The following is an 8,037-nucleotide window of genomic DNA, read 5'->3' as shown; positions in this document are numbered from 1 at the left end:
GACACTAGTCATGGCTGACTCAGTCATCTGCCTTCACAACCCCCCTTCCCAGGCCTTTGCCGAGGGATCCACGAGGGGTTAGGGCTCTTCTTCTCTCCCCACACAAAGCCCCCAAGTGTTCATTCATCCTGTCCTTTTTTCCCACGGGCAAGCTGGCTGGTTCACTGGCAGGTGCTGATGCCCATTAGGGAGATCCCTGAGCTGAAAACACTGAAGAGCCTGTCCCCACTGAGAGCCAGCACCCAGATCCCAGAAACACTTTCCTTCCTGACAACAAAGCCTGCCCGCTCCGGTTCAGTTACTGACAGTGGGACTTCTTGCTACAGTAGCAAGAGCAAACAACAAACAAACAAAAGAAAGAACCAAACCAAACCAGATTTGTAGGTTCTTCCGGTATATCCCTTCCACACAGTTACTTTTCTTTCCCATGACTAGAGGGGTAGGAATAAGACAGATGAGGTGATGGAGGTGGGGCACCATTCTATTTGAGGACACGTGCGCTGTTTGTGTATGTGGGTGTTCTCTATAGTCCAATAATAGGGGACAAACAGGCTACCAGGGCCGTGATCTGGAACCCAGACTCTGGAGCCCAGTTGCCTGGGTTTGAATCCTGGCTCCATCACTCCCTGGATTTGTAACATTGGGTTAGTTACTGAACTTCTCTGTGCCTTGGTTTCCCCGTGGAGTAAAACGGGGGATAATATTAGTACAGCTGTCCCACGGTGGTGTTGTGGGTACTAAACAAGTTAATACATAGTAAGCATGTCCAGCAGTGTCTGACAAAGGACACACTACATGAGTGCTCGCTCTTGTCATAGAGAGATACCTATGACATAAGATTTGTCTTTCCATCACTATAAACTTGGTTATCACAGCTTATACCATAATTGGGGAGCAAGTCTCATTTATAATTTATTTATAATGAATGCCTGGCTACTTCCAGAAAAGAGTTAAAGCGGCTGAACAATGACAGTAACTGGAAAATCTGTCAGTGAAGGTCTTGTTTGTAGTAATTTTGTAAGGGATAGGAATTTTTAACCTGAGGGAAAAACTTCTCCCTTCCTTCCTCCCTTCCTTCCTTCCTCCCTTCCTCCCTCCCTCCCTTCCTTCCTCCCTCCCTCCCTCCCTTCCTTCCTTCCTTCCTCCCTTCCTCCCTTGCTTCCTTCCTCCCTCCCTCCCTTCCTTCCTTCCTTCCTTCCTTCCTTCCTTCTTTCCTTTCTTTCTTTCCTTCATTTATGATAGTGTTGTAGTGGAAAGCATCCTAACCTGTAAATGGGGAGACCTTCGTAAAAATCATGGGAATCATGTAGTACTCAGTGACTGTGGGATGCAATAATACCATGTCTGAGCAGCTGCAATGTGCCAGGACTGGATGCTCCCCAGATGCTCCCTTTGATTCTCATAATCAGCTCTGCGATGGAGAAGATACTATTATTTCTACCTTGCAGATGAGGAAGCAGAGTCAGGGGGTTTAAGTGACCTGCCCAGTCACAAAGCAGGTAAGCGGAGAAGCAGTGTTCCACCCCCGCCTCCAATCCTCACATACATCATTCGCTTGTACCCTGAATAGGTTCTGTTATGGGTTGAGTTGTGTTCCTCCAAAAGATGTGCTGAAGTTCTAACCCCCAGTACCTCAGAAAGTGACTGTATTAATAATATTAGTCAAGGTTCCTTAGAGAAAGAAGATTATCTATCTAGAGATCTATTGTAAGGAATTGGCTCATGGGATTGTGGAAGCTTGGCAATTCCAAAATCTGCAAAATACGCTGGTAAGATGGGTACCCAGAGAGAAGTTTCAGTCTGAGTCCAAAGGCAGTCTGTCTGCTACCAGAATCCCTTCTTGTTAGGAGGAGGTCAGCCTTTGTTCTATGTAGGCCTTCAACTCACTGGATGAGGCCCACTCATGTTATGAAGGGTAACGTGCTTTACTAGAAGCTTATGGATTTAAATGTTAATCTCATTTAAAAAATACCTTCACAGAAACATCTGAATAATGTTTGACCAAATATCTGAGTGCCATAGCCTAGTCAAACTGACACACAAATTAACTATCACAGTGACCTTATTTGCAGATGTAATTAGTTAAAATGCAGTCCTAGGATAGACTTCAATCCAATATGACTGGTGTTTTTATAAAAAGGAAAACTTGGACACAGAGACAGACAGGCACACAGAGAAAATGCCATGGGAAAATGAAGGCAGAGATTAGGGTGCCAACCAACCACCAGGAGCTATAGGAAGAGGCATGGAACAGATTCTTCTTCGGAGCCTTCAAAAGGAACCAATTTGCTGACATCTTGATCTCAGACTTCTAGCCTCCAGGACCGGGAGACATGTTTCTGTTGTTTAAGCCGCCCATCTTGTGATATTTCTTCACGGCAGCCCTAGCTTCCCATAATCCAAACAGTGCAGAAACAGAGAACAAAGATACCAACTCCTCGGCTTCAGAATCCATTATCCAACTATGGACAGGAGAAAAATCTGAAATAAGATGTAAACAGGCAGCACCCATTTCTCCCTGCTTTCTCTCCATCCACATCCTCCCCCACTTCCAAGCCAACAGATAAAGCCCTCAACCCGAATAGAGAGAGGACAGTTGAAGAGGAAATAAGAGAGTTAGACGCAGTGTGGAAGCTGTGCATCCTTTCAGTCCCCCCTACCCGAGCCAGCTCACAGATGTGGGTGTGTCTGTTGAAGATACACAAGGGATTCCTTCTAAGTTAGGAGATCTGAGAATGGAAAGGACCTGTGCTCTGTATGATGGATGACGTGCAGGGCAACTGTAAGCTTGCTCCATTGTTGTGTATCAACCATGGGGTAGAAATGGCAGCGTGTCATACAGGGCCAGAGGCTATCTTGAGTTCCCTGTATTCCTAAAGGGGTGTGGGAGGCCGTCAGAAAATACCCAAGACTCCTGAGTGAGACACAAGAGAGAGCAGGCCCACGGGGCCTTGAGACCAGAACGAGGGGACACTACATCAGAAGGGTGCAGCCCATGGTCAGGACTGCGGGAGATCCGGGAGGATGTTTAGGCAGGATGGGGTGCATCTGAAGCAACAGGCCATCAGAGCACCAAAAAGTAGGTGTCTAGCCACCACCCCCTTCCCAAGCCCTCAACACCATGTTGGCAAATGTGAAAGCAGCCAGACATTAGTGTCAGCTTCAGGGATAAGGAGAAAGAGGGAGAAGAAAATCTTGATTGTGAATTGGCTATAATACCAGGCTGGGGGCTTCCCTGGTAGCACAGTGGTTAAGAATCTGCCTGCCAATGCAGGGGACACGGGTTCGGGCCGTGGTCCGGGAAGATCCCACATGCCTCAGAGCAACTAAACCCGTGCGCCACAACTACTGAGCCTGCACTCTAGAGCCCGTGAGCCACAACTACTGAGCCTGCACTCTAGAGCCCGTGAGCCACAACTACTGAGCCTGCACTCTAGAGCCCACGAGCAACAACTACTGAAGCCCACCCACCTAGAGCCCAAGCTCTGCAACAAGAGAAGCCACCGCAGTGAGAAGCCCGTGCACCGCAACGAAGAGTAGCCCCCGCTCACTGCAACTAGAGAAAGCTGCATGGAGCAACAAAGACCCAATGCAGCCAAAAAATAATAAATAAATAAATTTATATATATATATATATATATATATAAACAGACTGGCTAGGAAGGCACTGAATTTGACTGTGTGTATCTGAAAATAGCTAGATTAAATTTTCTATATCAGTTTAAATGAGAATCAGATGGAAAGTCTCCTTTCCTGGTCATACCTTCATACACATGCAGATGTGTGCATATACATACACATTTGGCATCTGTTGGCAGAATCTGCTGTTTCTCCCTGACCACCATCTTCTGAATCAGAGCTCCCCAAGGCTGGGGACCTTAGGTAAGTCACCCCTTATGTTGTGCCCTGGGGAGGTCTATGACGGCAGTGATGCTCATGCCCAGATGGCTACTGACCATCCATTCCCATGCCTCAGGCCCTTCCTCAGGACTGTTTATCCACGATTTTTTTTTTTTTTTTATCTGTTAAGCAGCCACTTTGCCTATGAATCCTCCACAGCCAGATGTCTGTGACATGATATCTATATTCTCACATTATCTGTTGAGAGACAAAGGCAGCAGCTTGAAAGGCTTAACTGGTAAGTTCTAAGTGGTGGTCCATAAAGTCATCAGAACAGAAGGCGTTATCTGCATGTGAACGTGCTTTCCAAGAAGTAACATAACACATATTAGTAACATTCATATATTTCCTGCTGCTGCTGTGCTCCTCCTACTATTATTATCACATTTGTAGAGTAGGAGAAAGATAGCAGGGCTGAGAATCCAGAGGCCTGGCATCCATTCCCGGACCTCTACTAACTGGCTTTGGGAACCAGGGCAAGTCTTCTAAAGTTTTTTCTTATCTAGGAAATGCAAAGCTTGTATAAGTCACACAGGACTCAACTAGAAGATCCTTATGGCCCTTTCAAGCTCTAAAATTCTATAGTTTTACACAGTTCTTACATTTTCCAGTTGTTTGAAGGAACCTCATGAACATAATCAAATGGATGTCCAGAAAACTTAATGATCTCTTAGGAGATCAGAGGAGAAAGAGTTTTCTTGTTTTTAATACAGTAGAAACTTGAAATGCAGGTTAGAGAGGGCCCACAAAAGTACAGAGGGTTGTTTAAAGCCCAAATGCTTGAATTGGGATTTATTTTTAATGTGGGTTTACCCACCACAGAAACACATGCACACACACACACACACACACACACACACACACACACACAAAAGAATCTCATATTAAGAGGTAATATGTTTCTGAAAATATGCATGTCAAGTTAAATTTTTGTTAATTGAAATATTTTGATTACACAGAGAGTATACTAAATTTTTTTTCAAAAAGAAAGAAAACCCTAGTAAGTCCTCAAAGCTAAGCAAAACCAAACCAAACCCCACCAAACCAACACAATTCTAAATTTTTGTCTTACAAGGACTCATATAATCATTTATTTGCTTACAATTAAGAGTTTTTTCCCTTGGAGGTCAGTTTTTAAATGAGGCATACCTATAAATGATTATGATGCAATAATAACAATGATTTTCATATGCTATTTGTGAACTTTGTTTACCGTTTTGAAGTTTTATTTCACATACAGTAAGTCTGGTTATCTGACACGCCTTAGCAGGAGTCATGATTTGTAGGCACTTCTTTCAAATCTATTTATGCCTCTGGTTTTGAAAATGTAACACAACAAAAATTAATAATAATATCATCATCTACTCAGTGAATATGTGTTTCACCTGGCAATAGACCATTTGAGCTTTAGAAACAGGTATCAACTTGTATGTTTTCAAAACGAGGAAGTTACAACAGACCTTGAAGAACAGCTCATTTTGTAGTCTCACAGCAAAAGTCGAATGTTGGAATCGTAGGACATGAAGGATAAAATGAAAACCTTAAAAGCTACCGGAAAGAAAGACATATTTCTCAAAACAAAAACGAAAAACCACATCCGACTAACAACAAACTACTCGCGAGTAGGAACAGATGGCAAGAATACAGGGAGAAAATATCTTCAAGGAGTGGACAGAAAGTAACTGTCAACGTAGACTTATATACTCAGCTAAGCTATTAATTACAAGTGCAGGTAAAGTAAAAGATATTATTACAAAGTACTTATTGCCCACTGACTGTAACTGAAAGAACTACTAAAGGATATAAATAAGAAAGAAAATGCATCTAGAAAAAAAGGACTGAGATGTCAGAAGCAAAGACAGGCAAAGCAATCTGCAAAACATCTTGGTAAATATAAATATTGACAGTGTTTATGGTTAAAAATCCAACCCTTTTGATGTTTCAAACAAGGAGGAACTTAATTGTAAATAACGTGGAAAACACAGAAAATGGGAGGAGGAGTTTCGGATGGAAGTTAAAAACTAACCAAGGTCTCTGTTTTGGGAGGAGGAAAATACAAATAATAAAGATCTTAACACCTTTTTGAAAAATATAAAGTTATGTTTTATGTTAAAAAATGTATATTACAAAAACAATAGAAATGGATTGTGTATCTTCCAAGTTGATAGAGAGAAGAGAAAGGAAAATAAAGAGAAGAGTGTTAGAAAAAGAGAAAGAAGTAAAAGTTTGGTTAATAGTAAAAAAAGAAATAAGAGTAGAAATGAGACTAAATATCTCATTAACCAAAATAAATGTAACTGTAATTATTTGTTAAAAAGAAAGGGACTTTTAGGTTGGATTTTAAAGATCAAGGTATAACCTATCAATCAAGAATCATACCTAAACATTTACATAGAAAGTTTGAAATAGATAAAGACACACGAGGATAATACTTATCAAAGCATATTTTGTCTTCCTCCTCAATAGCAGGACAGATTTGCATTGGGAGCTTATATCAGAGACTCTAAGCTAGTTTGTTAGCATCTCGAGAGCTTTTTCATTCAAGCACCTCCACGACCAGCACAGTGCCTTACACATAGTAGGTATCCAGTAAATGCTCACAGAAAGGGCAGATAGGAAATTTTGGAAAAGCATTTGAAATGATCTATCCCACCACTTAATTTTACATGTATTATGGGACATGTGTTAGTTTACATGTATTAGTTGACTTTCCCAAAGGTACACAAGTATTCCTACTACCTCTAGTAAATAAACATCCTATGCCCTACAGTTTTCAATGGGCTTTTAACATTTTTTATTTAGGTATATTCATGTAAAAATGGACTGTGTACAACTGACGAATTTTGACAACTGTATATGCCCCTGAAACCACCACAATCAGGATGCAGGACATTTCTGTTACCCCAGGCCCTCTGAAGTTTACCCCTCCCTCCACCCCCATCCCTAGGTAACCACGGATCTGCCTTTTGACATTATAGATCGGCTTGCATTTTCTAGGATTTTATGTAGATGGAGTCAAACAATACGTGCTCTTTTGTGTCTGGCCTCTTTTGCTGAGCATGATTTTGAGATTCATCCATGTTGCTGAAAGTATCCGTAGTTCTTTTCGCCTTCTTCCTTCTTTTCTCCTCCTTTTGTTCTGGCTGAGCAGTATTCCATTTTATGGATGCACCGCAATGTCTTTATCCATTTGCCAACTGACGAACGTTTGGGTGGTTTCTAGTTTGGGCTTGCTGTGAATTAAGCTCTATGAACATTTATGTGGACAAGTCTTTATGTGGACATGGGTTCTCCTTTCTTTTGGGTAAATACTTGTAGAACGGCTGTATAGTAGGTTTACTTTTTTTTTTTTTTAACATTTTTATGGAGATATAATTCACATACCACACAACTCACCCATTTAAAGTGTACAATTCAATGGTTTTTAGTACGTTTAGAGAGCTGTGCAACCATCATCACACTGAATTCTAGAACATTTTCATCACCTGAAAAAAAGCCCTCTTAGCTATTATCCTTCCACCACGTCATTTCCCACAACCCCAACCACTAATCTACTTTCCGTCACTAAAGATTTCCCTATTTTGGACTTTCATATGAACGGAATTGTATGATTTGTGGGTTTTTGGTGATGGCTTATTTCACTTACCATCATGTTTTCGTTGGTTCATATATCCTGTAGCAGATATCTTAATTCTTTTCTTTTTGACATTTTTTAAGAGCAGTTTTAGGTTCAGAGAAAAATTGAGAGGAACCTATAGAGATGTCCCATATACCACCCCGACACACACCACACATGCATAGCCTCCCGCATTACTGACATCCCCCACCAGATGGTACATTTGTTATAGGTGGTGTACCTACATTGATACATCATTATCACCAAAGTCCACAGTTTACCTTAGGGTTCACACTTGGTGTTTTTATGTCTGCATAGTATTTCATCATATGTGTACATCACATTTATTGATCAGTTCATCAGCTGAACATTTGGGTAGTAGGTTTATTTTTAAGAAACTGCTGAACTGTTCCCCGAAGTGGTCGTACCATGTTATATTCCCACCAGCAGTATATGAGAGCTCCGGTTGCTCCATATTCATGCCAACACTTGTTATTTTCAGCCATTCCTGCTGTTGAGAA

Source organism: Lipotes vexillifer, unplaced genomic scaffold (assembly GCF_000442215.2).
Source record: "Lipotes vexillifer unplaced genomic scaffold, Lipotes_vexillifer_v1.1 scaffold1002, whole genome shotgun sequence".
Taxonomy (NCBI): domain Eukaryota; kingdom Metazoa; phylum Chordata; class Mammalia; order Artiodactyla; family Lipotidae; genus Lipotes; species Lipotes vexillifer.
This window is presented reverse-complemented; position numbering follows the sequence as displayed.